Raw genomic sequence first — 14,548 nt, forward strand, 5'->3', positions numbered from 1 at the left:
AAAATAATTTTATTCATTTGTACACAACACGACTCCTCTAAAGTAACGTAGAAACAAAATTGTTCCACCAATTACGCTGATTCGTAAGTTACGTCGTTATGCAATAGATACAAACATAAGAAACAAAAATTTCCATTGATATCAGAGGTATCTCTGTGCCTGGCAGCCAAGCTGAGCACTTCTGCCTTTACCCGTATACATACAACCTCCGGTAAGGAAAGAAATTAGTAAATTACTTGCAAGTCATTTAGTATCTATTGAACCAACAGTGCAATGGTGGAGGATGAAAATTAAATTCAGGAGGCTATTAGTATAGATAATCGTTAGGGGCGTAGCTATTATTATGGTTTTGCTCTTTACAAATGGTTCAAATGGCTCTAAGCACTATAGGACTTAACATCTGAGGTCATCAGTCCCCAAGACTTAGAGCTGCTTAAACCTAACTAACCTAAGGACATCACACACATCCATGCCCGAGGCAGGATTCGAACCTGCGACCGTAGCAGCAGCGCGGTTCCAGACTGAAGCGCCTAGAACCGCTCGGCCACAACGGCCGGCTGCTCTTTACAGAAAGGCCCTGTACTACTTCTGCATACTACGAATTTGCACTGTCTGATCGAAAGTACCCAGAGACGCCTGCGTAACGCGGAACTGGCTACCGCCTGTGACGAGAGGCGGATTCGCCAATATAGAAGGAGGTGGGTGGTATTATGTAGCCAATGGAGAAGCAGTAACATCCAAATATGAGATTTTCACTCTGCAGCGGAGTGTGCGCTGATAACTTCCTGGCAGATTAAAACTGTGTGCCGGACCGAGACTCGAACTCGGGACCTTTGCCTTTCGCGTGATTCGTGCTTGGGTAGCTCAGTTGGTAGAGCACTTTCCCACGAAAGGCAAAGGTCCCGAGTTCGAGTCTCGGTCCGGCACACAGTTTTAATCTGCCAGGAAGTTTCATATCAGCGCACACTCCGCTGCAGAGTGAAAATCTCATTCTGGAAACATCCCCCAGGCTGTGGCTAAGCCATGTCTCCGCAATATCCTTTCTTTCAGGAGTGCTGGTTCTGCAAGGTTCGCAGGAGAGCTTCAGTAAAGTTTGGAAGGTAGGAGACGACGTACTGGCAGAAGTAAAGCCGTGAGGACGGGGCATGAGTCGTGCTTGGGTAGCTCAGTTGGTAGAGCACTTGCCCTCGAAAGGCAAAGGTCCCGAGTTCGAGTCTCGGTCCGGCACACAGTTTTAATATGCCAGGAAGTTTCAACAGCCAAATAGTTCGACCAGGAGAGCTCAGTGACTTCGAGCGTGGACTGTTTATCACCTGAGTAACAAATCAGCGAGGGACTTTTCAACCCTTCTAGAGGAGCACAAGTCCCCTGCTGGTTGTGGGATTGTGATGTGAAAACGAGAAGAAACAACCACAGCTAAACGAAGACCAGACGTACCTCTTGCACTGACGGACAGGAACAATCAAGCACTGGGGAAGGTGACTGTAAAACATCGCATGAAATCAGCAGAAGGAACCAGTCGTGAGCCCAAAAGAGGTACCAGCAGTCCAGCTCGCATACTGACTGTGCGTAGAGTGTACAATGGGCGAGTCGCTCCGTGTAAACAACACATTTCTGTAGTCAATGCGAGGCTTGAAGTGGCGCAAAGAGTGATGCCGCTGGACAGTGAATGACTGGGAAAGAGTGATTTGGAGTGATCAGTCACTCTATACCCGGTGGCAATACGATGGAAGGGTTTAGGTTTGGAGAATTCCTTGAGAACGTTACCTGCCATCATGTCCAATGCCAACAGTGAGGTACAGAGGAGGTGGCATTAGAGCGTGGCGTTGTTTGTCGTGGCCGGGGAGTGGTCCTCTTATCTTAATAAAATTCCATATGCAAAAGGAAATGAACAAAATTTACAGCATTGTGTACTGGGTACAGTAATTGAACAGCTGGCAGATATTATTGTTTGTATCAGTATGACACTGTCATAAAGTAGCATTTGTGAGGAGTGTTTAGTACACAGTAACATTCCCGAAATGGACAGCCCTGCCCAGAGTATCGACCTGAACACAGTGAAACACCTGTGAGATGAGTTAGAATGTCGACTTCGCTCCGGAACCCATCGTCAACATCACTGCCATCTGTAGTTGCGACTCTTGAGGAAGACTGGACTGCCATTCCTCCACATGCATTAAGACACCCCATTGAATGTGTCCCAAATAGAACTGAAGCCGTCATACAGACGAAGCGTGGACACATACCATGTTAATGTCCACTAATAGTTGTCTGTATACTTTTGGTCATATAGCGTACCTATCTATTTATTGAAAGGTCCAGTGTAAATGGTGGCATGCTTCCGTAATTTGGGGAAAAGCTTAATACAAAGTATGCAACATCTTGAGTAGCAGACATTCCAAGCCAGGCGCTTTATAACTTGCTGAAGCCCACGAAGTACGTTCTTTGAACCTGTTTGCAGAGCGGGATCTATTAGAGTTTTTAAGCGCCATACATATCGCACGCCAACGATACTGTCAAGCGTAGTGGCGCAGTGGTAAGGCTCTGGAGAAGGGGCGCCAGTTGAAATCACCTTCCGTTTACATTTCCCGTAGCTTTTCTAATTTTTCGTAACACAGATGCACCGATTGTTCTTTAAATAAGGACATGGCCAGTTGATCATTCCACAAACTAGTGCGCAGTGTGGAACAACGACGTTACGCGCCAAACGATTTTCAACAATAATTGGAAAAATAAAGAAAATCAGAAAATAAGTATTAGAAATTAAAGAACCCCTTATACCACTGAAAGTAAAGATAAGAATCTGTTAGCATGTAATATGGAGTTATAGTAGACTTAAAATAACAATGACGTATGAGAACTATTGATAGTTTTCTTAGATGATGTTCGGCATTGTTCGTTTCAAATTGTTCAAATGGCTCTGAGCACTATGGGACTTAACTTCTGAGGTCATCAGTCCCCTAGAACTTAGAACTACTCAAACCTAACTAACCTAAGGACATCACACACATCCATGCCCGAGGCAGGACTCGAACCTGCGACTGTAGCGGTCGCGCGGTTCCAGACTGTAGCCCCTAGAACCGCTCGGCCACCCCGGCCGGCGGCATTGTTCGGAAGGCTTATTGAAAAGAAAGGCCTCCGAATTTTTATGTGAGAACTCTTAAAGCGTTTTGAAAAAAAAAAAAAAACTTGATTAACATCCTACATCTTTATTCTTCATGTCTACATATGTATTTTTCGACATAAGCACCCTGGCGACGCACACATTGCTCCGAACATGAGACCAGTTTCTTGATACGATTTCTGTAGAATCTTTGATTTTGTTGACGGAGCCAAAACCTCGCTTCTGCTTGATCCACCTCGTCACTATCAAAGTGAAGTCCTCGAAGTTTTCAAAACAGAGGCCAAGTCGTGACTGTACGGGGGATAATCGATGACAATAAACCCAAGCCGTCGGATTGCTGCCGATGTCGCAGTGCTTGTGGTGGTCCACCAGTGTCACGACCAAGGAGAGGGCGCTTCATGTCTGGACGAACTCTTCGAAATTTTCTGAGGGTCTCGCAGCACATTGACATAGTGACGTCACAAACCACGATGTCATACACGCCACAATTTGGAGCCCTCTAGGGTCAGAGGATTGCAACTTGCGTCAGCGAAGCGGGGAAGTCGACCGAGGACAGAGTAAAATGGATGACGTAATTCCCCAACAAATACTGAGAACAGAATAAAAAAAATCTGAAACATTACTTTTAGCACGCCCTTGTATTACACAATAAGTAGTTGAGTATTTTATAGCTTCCAAAAAAAAAAATAATTCATCTGTATGCCGAGGAAATTACACTATTGGCCATTAAAATTGCTATACCAAGAAGAAATACAGATGATAAACGGGTATTCATTGGACAAATATATTATACTAGAACTGACATGTGATTACATTTTCACGCAAATTGGGTGCATAGATACTGAGAAATCAGTACCCAGAACAATCACCTCTGGCGATAATACGGTCTTGATTCGCCTGGGCATTGAGTCAAACAGAGCTCGGATGGCGTGTACATGTACAGCTGCCCATGCAGCTTCAACACGATACCACAGTTCATCAACAGTAGTGACTGGCGTATTGCGACGAGCCAGTTGCTCGGCCACCATTGACCAGACGTTTTCAATTGGTGAGAGATTTGGAGAATGTGCTGCCCAGGGCAGCAGTCGAATATTATCTGTATCCAGAAAGGCCCGTACAGGACCTGCAACATGCGGTCGTGCGTTATCCTGCTGAAATGTAGGGTTTCGCAAGGATCGAATGAAGGGTAGAGCCACGGGTTGTAACACATCTGAAATGCAACGTCCACTGTTCAAAGTGGCGTCAATGCGAACAAGAGGTGACCGAGACGTGTAACCAATGGCACTCCATACAATCACGCCGTGTGATGCGCCAGTATGGAGATGACGAATACACGATTCTAATGTCCGTTCACCGCGATGTCGCCAAACACGGATGCGACCATCATGATGCTGTAAACAGAACCCCAATTCATCCGAAAAAATGACGTTTTGCCATTCGTGCACCCAGGTTCGTCGTTGAGTACACCATCGCAGGCGTTCCTGTCTGTGATGCAGCGTCAAGGGTAAGCGCAGCCACGGTCTCCGAGCTGATAGCCCATGCTGCTGCAAACGTCGTCGAACTGTTCGTGCAGATGGTTGTTGTCTTGCAAACGTCCACATCTGTTGACTCAGGGATCGAGACGTGGCTGCACGATCCGTTACAGCCGTGCGGATAAGATGCCTCTCATCTCGACTGCTAGTGATACGAGGCCGTTGTGATCCAGCACGGCGTTCCGTATTACCCTCCTGAACCTACTGATTCCATATTCTGCTAACAGCCATTGGATGTCGACCAATGCGAGCAACAATGTCGCGATACGATAAACCGTAATCGCGATAGGCTACAATCCGACCTTTATTAAAGTCGGAAACGTGATGGTACGCATTTCTTCTGCTGACACGAGGCATTACAAGGTTTCACCAGGCAACGCCGGTCAACTGCTGTTTGTGTATGAGAAATCGGTTGGAAACTTTCCTCTTGTCAGCACGTTGTAGGTGTCGCCACCGGCGCCAACCTTGTGTGAATGGTCTGAAAAGCTAATCATTTGCATATCACAGCATCTTCTTCCTATCGGTTAAATTTCGCGTCTGTAGCACGTCATCTTCGTGGTGTAGCAATTTTAATGGCCACTAGTGTACTAAACACAATAGCATGTAATTATATTTCAGTGGACATAGAACGTACGTTTAGCTATCGAAAGTATAACACAGATCACACTGTGCTGACCAGCGGTGAGTCTTGCTTCTGTTTGTGACGGTCAGATCGATGCCAATGTGTCTGCAGACGACCCTGCGGAGGGTCACAGGAAACTGCGATACTCGAGATACTGTACATACGTCTCCAACTTCTGGAACCCTGATGTAAGCAGCTGTTGAATATGACAATACGACTGATCTGATAATTGTTGAAGAGAGGGTGATTTTGCTCTCCTCTATAGGACAAGAATGCTAAACCCTGTTGTTGTATTCTTCATGCTCGGGTATTAAATGGCATATTCCGACAGGATAACGCCAGACCCCATACGGCAGTTCACACCGCAGACACTTTGAGGAGTGTCAGTATCTTTGTCTAGCCTAACGGTCCCCTGATTTCTCTCCCACAGAGCATGGCAGCGATGTGATGAGAAGACTTGTACTTTCAGACAGCTTATAGCCAGCGATCTGCATGAACTGACAGAGCTCGTGTTTCTAGCATGGCATGAAATTCTTGCACGCCACAATTAATATAAGACTCATTAGTGCCCCTGGGGCCACACGTCATACCATTCCAGGTCTGTAGTGAAGTTGTGTTTGGGCGCAGTCAGTGATCAGTGGAAAGGCCCATATCTGCTCCCTCTCCGCTTAGCTGCAGCATTGAACATTGTGTTTCTGACAGACGTATGCCTCTCACTGTTGAAAGCTACCCTAGCAGGTGTTCGTGCACGAATATGGTTCCATCATTAGGGAACACCGGCTCATTTTGATCATCTTTCTAACAGACAATTATTCTACCGGGCGAAGGGGACCTACAGCTTAAAGTGCGAACTGAGCCACGTATCATTCGTGGTGAATCTTCATATCATTGAGAAGTATTGGTTAGATTAAAGGAAGACTGAATATTCCATGACCCGACTGCAATTCGATCCCGGGATTTTACAGTTTCCAGGTACGCGATTTAGCACTCCACCGCCACGTCGACATAAGGGGGATGAACAAAAATATCGAAACATCACAAATACAACACATTATCACGCTTAATATGGTGTAGGAAACCCGCTGGCATTCAAACCACCGAGCGAGTTGGCGCAGTGGTTAGACACTGGACTCGCATTCGGGAGGACGACGGTTCAATCCCGCGTCCGGCCATCCTGATTTAGGTTTTCCGTGATTTACCTAAATCACTCCAGGCAAATGGTGGGGTGGTTCCTTTGAAAGGGCACGGCCGACTTCCTTCCCCATCCTTCCCTAATCCGTTGAGACCGATGACCTCGTTGTCTGGTCTCCTTTCCCAAACAACCCCAACCCCATTCAAACCAGCTTCCAGTCGTCTCGGAATGGAGAAATAAATGTCCTGTATCCTTTTGAAGGGAATTTTCTACCATTCTTCTTCTTCTTCTTTTGCTTGTGCCTTTGTCCCACAGGTTCGGCAGCGTTACAATCGGATTTGGCATGGTTAATTTGAACTTTCTACCATTCTTCCTGCAAACTGGTGGTAACTTCAGTTGACGATGATAGAAGTGGATAGCGATCACGCGACCTTCTTTCCGAAGTGGACCACAAAGGCTCGGTAATGCTGAGACCTTCTGACTTTGGTGCCCAGGAGAGATATAAAAATTTGCCCTTGTGCTCACAAAACCAGACCTGAACGGTGCGATCTGTGCGAAGTGAGCCCCTGGCGTCTTGGAACACAGCATCATTGCTCATTAACAGACTTCGTCCCATGTGAAGGACCTGATTAGACAAAAGGGTCACATAATCCTGGGGTCCATGGAATACCACGACATGGCTGCCCAAATCACCACCGAACCCCCGCCATGTTTCACTCCTGGGACGTAAACTCGTCCAGAAGCTGGAATAAGTGTGGAACAATACTTATCCGATCAAATGACTTTCTTCCGTTGCTCCTTCGTCCAGGTTGTATGGCTTCGGCAGCACGTTATCCTGTTACGGGGATTTGCGTCACTGATGATTGATTCTGGAATTCCAGCTCGCTCTACTTTTCCCTGTTTATGAAGTTCCCTTCGTATTGTTTGGCTGCTGACAGGGTTCGCGAGTGCGACACCAAGTTCTGTAGTGACTGTATCAGCTATCGTACTCGTTATTTTTCGTCACAATCCCATTCAGTTACCGTCTGTCCGTTCGCGTTGTCGCTTGGCGGATGATGTTTTGCCTCTTTCCCTGCCGTAAAAATCTTCACTACTGTGTCTCTTGAAACACCAGACACTTTGCCCACCTTAGTTATATAAACACCCAAAGCACCAACAATTATCTGACGTTCGTATTCACTTAGCTCCGACATCGCGCACTAACGACCACGCAGAACACTGTCCAGACCACAATAGACACAACGTACTGAGGACATTTCATAGGCCCGTGGTCAAACAAAACAGCGCAACCTGCAGGCTTGTCTCGCATGTGCATTTATGTTCAAGCATGCAACTGTCGCGGTGTTTCCATTTTTTCTTTTTTTCCAGTCGCTGTAGATACAGTGTGAAAAGCGCGCAGTTAATATAGGAAATTCGTTAATCTATTTCTTTCGCTTTTTAATTTTTTAGAACTTGTTCTCATTCCTCATTTCATATAATCACTTCCATAGGCTGTCACCTACCCCGGGCCGTGGATTTCTTTAAAAATACTTTTCAGTCCATTATGTGATTATCCTTCGATTGTTACGCCTACATCTTCCTTTTGTTGAGGTGAAAATTGTACGTTATTTTTCCGGAAGTATGTTCCAGGGTTACAATTTAACACTTATATGAATGCCGTATAGAACTACCGTGATTTTTTTTTTTTTGCTTCGTTCTTTTTTTAAATTCAAAGTAAGTAAATATCTAAATTACTTACATAAAAAAAGTAAAAAATATGCTTAAGAGTGGAGACCGATTACAAATCTTAGCCAAGGGCTATAAAAACATCCTTAAAATAAATAAAATAATAAATTAATTCTATACGAAAATGTTACATTTGCGAGTACATTCATACACCATCGACGGTGGGCAGCGTCAACTGGCCTACGAAAACAGATTTAATTTTTAAATTTTATTTTAAAATGTGTCCTGAATAATATTGTTCAGACAATTTTGATCTAAATGTCATCAATCTCACATGATTTTTGTATAAATAATCAGGAAAAATGTAGCTATAATTCGTTTTTAACATTAAAAAATGGCTCAGAAGGGATGTATTTCCAACTTTGTGGGTCACTGTTTCATTCGCTAGTAGTTTTTTCAACGAGTTGCCAGAATTTCTGCCCGAACTCGTTGTGCTGTTGTTCATGTAATCAGTAGCAGCGTGATTAGCTTCTGATTTTCCTAGCTGTCGGCAGTTCTCCATTAAATGCGAGGAAGCGCCGTATCTACACAGAAGATCACCTTCGGACACTGAGCAAAAGGAAAGGACCCTTGTCCACAACGGCAGCGTATCCGTTTCCACTTCTCGAACGGTTGTACAGGGGACCCACAGGTTTTGTGTGTCCGACTGAGACAGCTGAACAGTCGCAGGTAGGAGTTGGTACACAACGTTTCAGACTCGATCGAAATCACGCTAAGTTGTTCCAGCAGTCGTTTGGGCTTCAGTGTTGATGTCTGGCTATCCGTTTTTATTTCCTAAGACTTATGTGCAGTAGCTTTTAAATGTGTCGCTTCCAGCTTGGTTTGAACAGGACGGTTTCTTACTGTTGGTCCCAATGATCCAGGAGAGAACATGGTGCTTAATGTGAACGACGAGGTCTTCCACATACTAGCATTACCGCGCTTGATATCTACGCCAAAGTCTCTAAAATAAAAAAACAACAGAAAAACAAAAACAAATAAACTCTAAAACAAATCAAGGCTGGCAATCTGACTTCGGCAAATTTACACTTTAGATAATTATAAAAAATTTCATCATCAAATTTCAGGCACCATTTTTTTCGGAGCTTTCTCATACCGCAGAGAATTCTGGATATGAATTTTAGCTCTCTTCTCTACATCGCTAAGGAATTTCTAATTTGATTAACTACTGAAAAAGAAATTCTGTACGTTTAAGTACAAAATAATGTATTACGGTAACGATATATATGGAATGAATACGTTACGAAAAAATGAAAAAAGCAGCGTCGCTAAAACACACACACTCAAATATATATTTGCAACCAACTCATAAAATTTTCCAATAACGTGAAATTGTTCTAAGTTTCATCTCTTGGGAATTTTTATGTTTTAAAAGTATCATCAATATTTGAGGAGAACACGAGACAGATCAAGTAATTTTAAACTTCCTACAGTTAATGAGATTTTGATACATCGCTATGTAAGTAATTACATTATTTTTTTCGAGCAGCAGGGCACCTTGAGCTACGTTCAGCATTTTGTAAAATAGCGAAAGTGCACAAAAATCATTTTTAGATAGAAAATGTATGCTAACTGTACAGCACGTGAATACATATTCATATGCAAGACATTTTCGCAAGCAGTTAAGTCAAGAGTAAAACGGCCCCAGAAAGGAAGAGATACGGTATTTAAAGAAACGTCACATTGTTACAGAAACAACTGAATCAAGCTGAACTTCGTAAAACTATTTCTTTTACTGACTATTTAGCGAATAATTTAAATAGTTCTGTCCAGATTATAGACATTTAGATCATAGCTTTTTGGCGTAATTGGTACCATAATTACTCAAATAATCTCGTATTCTACGTAATACAACTCTATATACTTCAAATCGAAAATGAGAATTGTTGGGAAATTGTAGTGTTTCGTACCGACTTGAGATTGGAATGCTCATGAAAAACCTTTGGTTATACACTCTGAAAAACTAAATTTCCTAAAGCTATACGAACCCTCTTTCATTGCTTAAGAAGCCTTATTCATGTTAAATAAGCACGTAGGTCGTTGTGATGAAATTTCAGCGAGATGTCGGATGTCAGATAGGCTCGTCTAGCTCGTTTTGCAGAGAAATTACGCGTAATCATCCAACATTGGTAACGGAATTGTCTTTCCTCACGCACTTTCTGGATAGATCACCTAAAATATACTGTGGGATATAAAAATAAAAAAAAACATTTACCGAAGACAGTGGACACAAGTTTTATTTTCTGAACGTTCTTTTTATATTTCTTTTTCAGAACGTCATTTCGGAAGTTGTCACCTGCTTCAGTTGCGACAAAACTTTGGTGAAGCTGAGATAGTTTTTTATTTTGTTGTAAATTAATGTGACGTTAATCGGAACCTTTTCTTTTTTGCAACAAGCACACGAATAAAAACTATAATCAGCTTCGAATAGCTGGCGAGCCAACTTTTGTCATTGGAGGTGCTGGACCCACCTGTTCACTATATACGTCAAGAGCACATGCCACATACACGGCCCTCATTTGACAGAACGGGAACTTTAGATGCCACAAAATACATTCAGATGGTCAAAACAACAACAAGCACGATTAAGAAATCAAACTAGATTGATTGGCATGTTGTGCTTCACATAACATACAAAATACGCTTAAAGCAAAAAAGATATTTTACGATGACAGGGCAGCTACTCACGTGGGTATGGAATATTCTACGTAAACCAAATAAAGCGAAGCAACGTCTACTAGAACGTAAAAAAATTCTATGAAAATTTAAAATTGGGTGTACAGGTTATACTCGCGCAGCACAATATTACAGCCAGTGACACTCGGTGCAACGCATTCTAAGAGGAGGAAAGGACTTTTTCCGTACTCACCCCTGCGGCGCCACGCTCACATATGAGTGACCTGGCTGGAAAGGGGCAGGTGAATCATCGACAACGCGTCCTCCGGCGACAGAATCTGTCCTCCATGCTTGCAAGATGGCGCCCCGGCGTTCTGGAGAGTGAATGGCGCAATCGATGCGCACATGTTTCCCACGCAGCCCGGCGGGGTGCACGCATGCGCACTGCTATCGACCGCACAGGTGCATGAACAATGGAAATGAGGGAGAGAATAATAAAGTAACACCTCGGCGCCCCGCGCTGACCGCCGGCCGCTGCGGCACACTTTGTCGGGCAGGCTGGCGGGCGCTCCCCTGGGGCACATAACGGCCACGTCTAATGGCGCCGCGCGACGCCGGCAAAAAGGGCTCGTTTTCGTCCAATCGAACTCGGACTGCGTCCCACCGAACAAAGCGTATTACTGGAGGGCATACGTAATTTCCACCGCTACCGAGAACTCCTTATTTGGTCAATGACACGAAGGCACGAATGTTTTTCATGGCACGCAGACCGTAGACGAATATACAGGGTGTTTCACTACTTCTATTACAGGTTTCAAGGATTTGTAGAGGTAACTTAGGAGGAAAAGGAACCACGTCCGGAAGCGTAACATTTGGATATAACATAATGACACGGATAGTGTTTCGAGCACTCGTGGTTGGCGTCTCTTACTCGTGACGAAGTACGTCCTCTTCAAAGTCGAGAGCTCGGTGGGTCCGTGTACCACCACAGTTAGTGCTCCTAGCTCGATAACTGAAGCGACTTAATTGGTTGACACTTGGACGACAGCGATACGACACCGACACTTATTACAGCGGTACAAAGGAGAAAAGATGAGAGTAGTGGAAGAACAAAACTGAGATGTTGGACGATGAGATTGATATAAGGAGTTGCATGGATTTCTCGACGAATCAAATGTTAACTGAGCTAAGTATCGAATGTGACGATGATAGTCCGTTTCCAAATCAACACTCGTTCCCCACATTAATTCCTCCTTTGCTTCCCCTCCTCTGTGTTTCCACGAATGACGTGTAACTACTTCCATTTGTTCTGAAAACGCAGAACATGCGAGGGGCCTAGTTGTGTTCTGCCATTTCAAGGTAAAACACTGAGATTCTGTATTACTTCACTAACGTGGTATCCACTATAGATGTTGTCCCAGCGCAGATGTAGTGCTCAGGTACGAGTTTGTTGTTCTTGAAGTGAGACTGTAACTGTTGAGATGACTAAGGTTCTCGATTCTATTAAATGGTCTGATGAGTTCAAAATTAGGAATGCCAATTGCTTTTTATTCACAACACGCGAAGTGGATAAAGCTATAGCCTGCTAGTAAGACGTTATGGCAATGTGCATCTACAAAGTCGTACTATTCGCAGTTCTTATTAGAATTAATCGTAATAAGCCTTGACAGTCTCTCATTAAGTCTTGTATAAAACATATTCACAAAAATGACACACGCAGTTACTCTGTTCTTCTCTGCTTTGCACGCTGAGTCACGATACTTCAATACAATTTTTTGATGGCGCACGTCCGATATCTTGATCGTGCGGCGTATGGCGCGAACCATACCGTTCATCCCCTCGCTGCAGATTAAACAAATGTTAGAAAAATGAGGTCGGAAAAAAGTGGATTATAGTTTGAACTGAGAACGTCTTCAATATGATGGACAGTTAAGTGTGAATTACACATTATCAAATATTAATAAAGGACTCTAAGAAATATGGGGTTCTGGCTCCTGTGTCATCAACCAACCAGATCATCCTCTTACTAAAGTGGCACAATGTCTCATAGTATAGATGCTCACTGTACCATCTGCCCTGTCGGCCTCTCACCCCCATATTCTTTTGCGCCTCGCGTCAGTTGCTGCCATCCCAACAACCACAGAGTGAATGTTAGGGCGGAAACTTATGGCTCGAAAGCCAGAAATACCACTCAGTATTTGTGTCGTATCGCCCGGCGCAATGCGGGAAGCTGGTCTCTCCGTGCAGCCTGTGTCATACGACATGCGGCGAGATAGATTTCAATTCATTCGATATGCCTAAAAAGAATGTCTTAAGTGTTCAAGTTGTAAGAGACAGGCGAAATACCCTCAGATTTCAAGAAGAATGTAGTAATTACAATTCCAAAGAAAACAGCTGGCTGACAGGTGTGAATATTACGGAACCGTCAATTTAATAAGTCAGGGTTGCAAAATACTAACACCAATTCTTTATACAAGAATTGAATAACTGGTAGAAGCCAACCTCGGAGAAGATCATCTTAGATTCCGGAGAAATGTAGGAACACCCGAGGCAATACTGACCCTACGACTTATCTTAGAAGATAAGGAGAAACAAACTTACATTTATAGCATTTGTAGACTTTGAGAAAACTTTTGAAAATGTTGACTGGAATACTCTGTTTCAAATTCTGAAGGTAACAGGGGTAAAATACAGGGAGTGAAATGCTATTTACAATTTGTACAGAAACCAGATGGCAGTTATAGGAGTCGAGGGACATGAAAGGGAAGCAGTGGTTGGGAGGGGAGTGAGACAGGGTTGTAGCCTCTCCCCGATGTTATTCAATCTGTATATTGAGCAAGCAATAAAGGAAACGAAAGGAAAATTCGGAGTAGGTATTAAAATCCATGGAGAAGAAATAAAAACTTTGAGGTTCGCTGATGACATTGTAATTCTGTCAGAGACAGCAAAGGACTTGGAAGAGCAGTTGAACGGAATGGGTAGTGTCTTGAAAGGAGGATATAAGATGAACATCAACAAAAGCAAAACAAGGATAGTGGAATGTAGTCGAATTAAGTCGGGTGATGCTGAGGGAATTAGATTAGGAAATGAGACACTTAAAGTAGTAAAGGAGTTTTGCTATTTGGGCAGCAAAATAACTGATGAGAGCCGAAGAAGAGAGGATATAAAACGTAGACTGCCAATGGCAAGAAAAGGATTTCTGAAGAAGGTAAATTTGTTAACATTGAATATAGATTTAAGTGTTATTAAGCACTTTCTGAAGGTATTTGTCTGGAGTGTAGCTACATATGGAAGTTAAACATCGACGATAAACAGTTTAGACAAAAAGAGAATAGAAGCTTGCGAAATGTAGTGCTACAGAAGAATGCTGAAGATTAGATGGGTCGATCACTTAACTAATGAGGAAGTACTGAAAAGAATTGGGGAAACTAGGAATTTGAGGCACAACTTGACCAAAAGAAGAGATCGGTTGACAGGACACATTCTTAGACATCAAGGGATCACCAATTTAGTACTGGAGGAAAGTGTGGGCGGTAAAGCAGATTCAGAAAGCTGTAGCTCGCAATAGTTATTCGGAGATGAAGAGGTTCGCAGAGGATAGAGTTGCTTGGAGAGCTGCTGCTGAAGACCACAGCAATGACAACAATAACAACAGATGAAGCAAAGCTACATCCGCCTCTGTAGTTGGTTTCTGAGCAAAACTTTCAATTTTCTCGTAAAAAATTGAAAAAACACTGATTCGTGCGTGTTCTTCGCTGTACAGCTTTTCTCACTCGAGTTTTGGGAAACTATTCGAC

At 43.5% G+C, this 14,548-nt stretch overlaps 1 non-coding gene across 1 annotated transcript; it reads left to right on the forward strand.

The window, feature by feature from the left end:
- The first annotated feature begins 1,153 nt into the window (after positions 1–1,153).
- Trnas-cga (transfer RNA serine (anticodon CGA)) lies at positions 1,154–1,228 on the forward strand. Its single transcript has one exon. It is a non-coding gene; the product is annotated as a tRNA-Ser (tRNA).
- Positions 1,229–14,548: the final 13,320 nt, after the last annotated feature.

This window comes from Schistocerca serialis, chromosome 2 (assembly GCF_023864345.2).
Source record: "Schistocerca serialis cubense isolate TAMUIC-IGC-003099 chromosome 2, iqSchSeri2.2, whole genome shotgun sequence".
In the NCBI taxonomy this organism is placed as follows: domain Eukaryota; kingdom Metazoa; phylum Arthropoda; class Insecta; order Orthoptera; family Acrididae; genus Schistocerca; species Schistocerca serialis.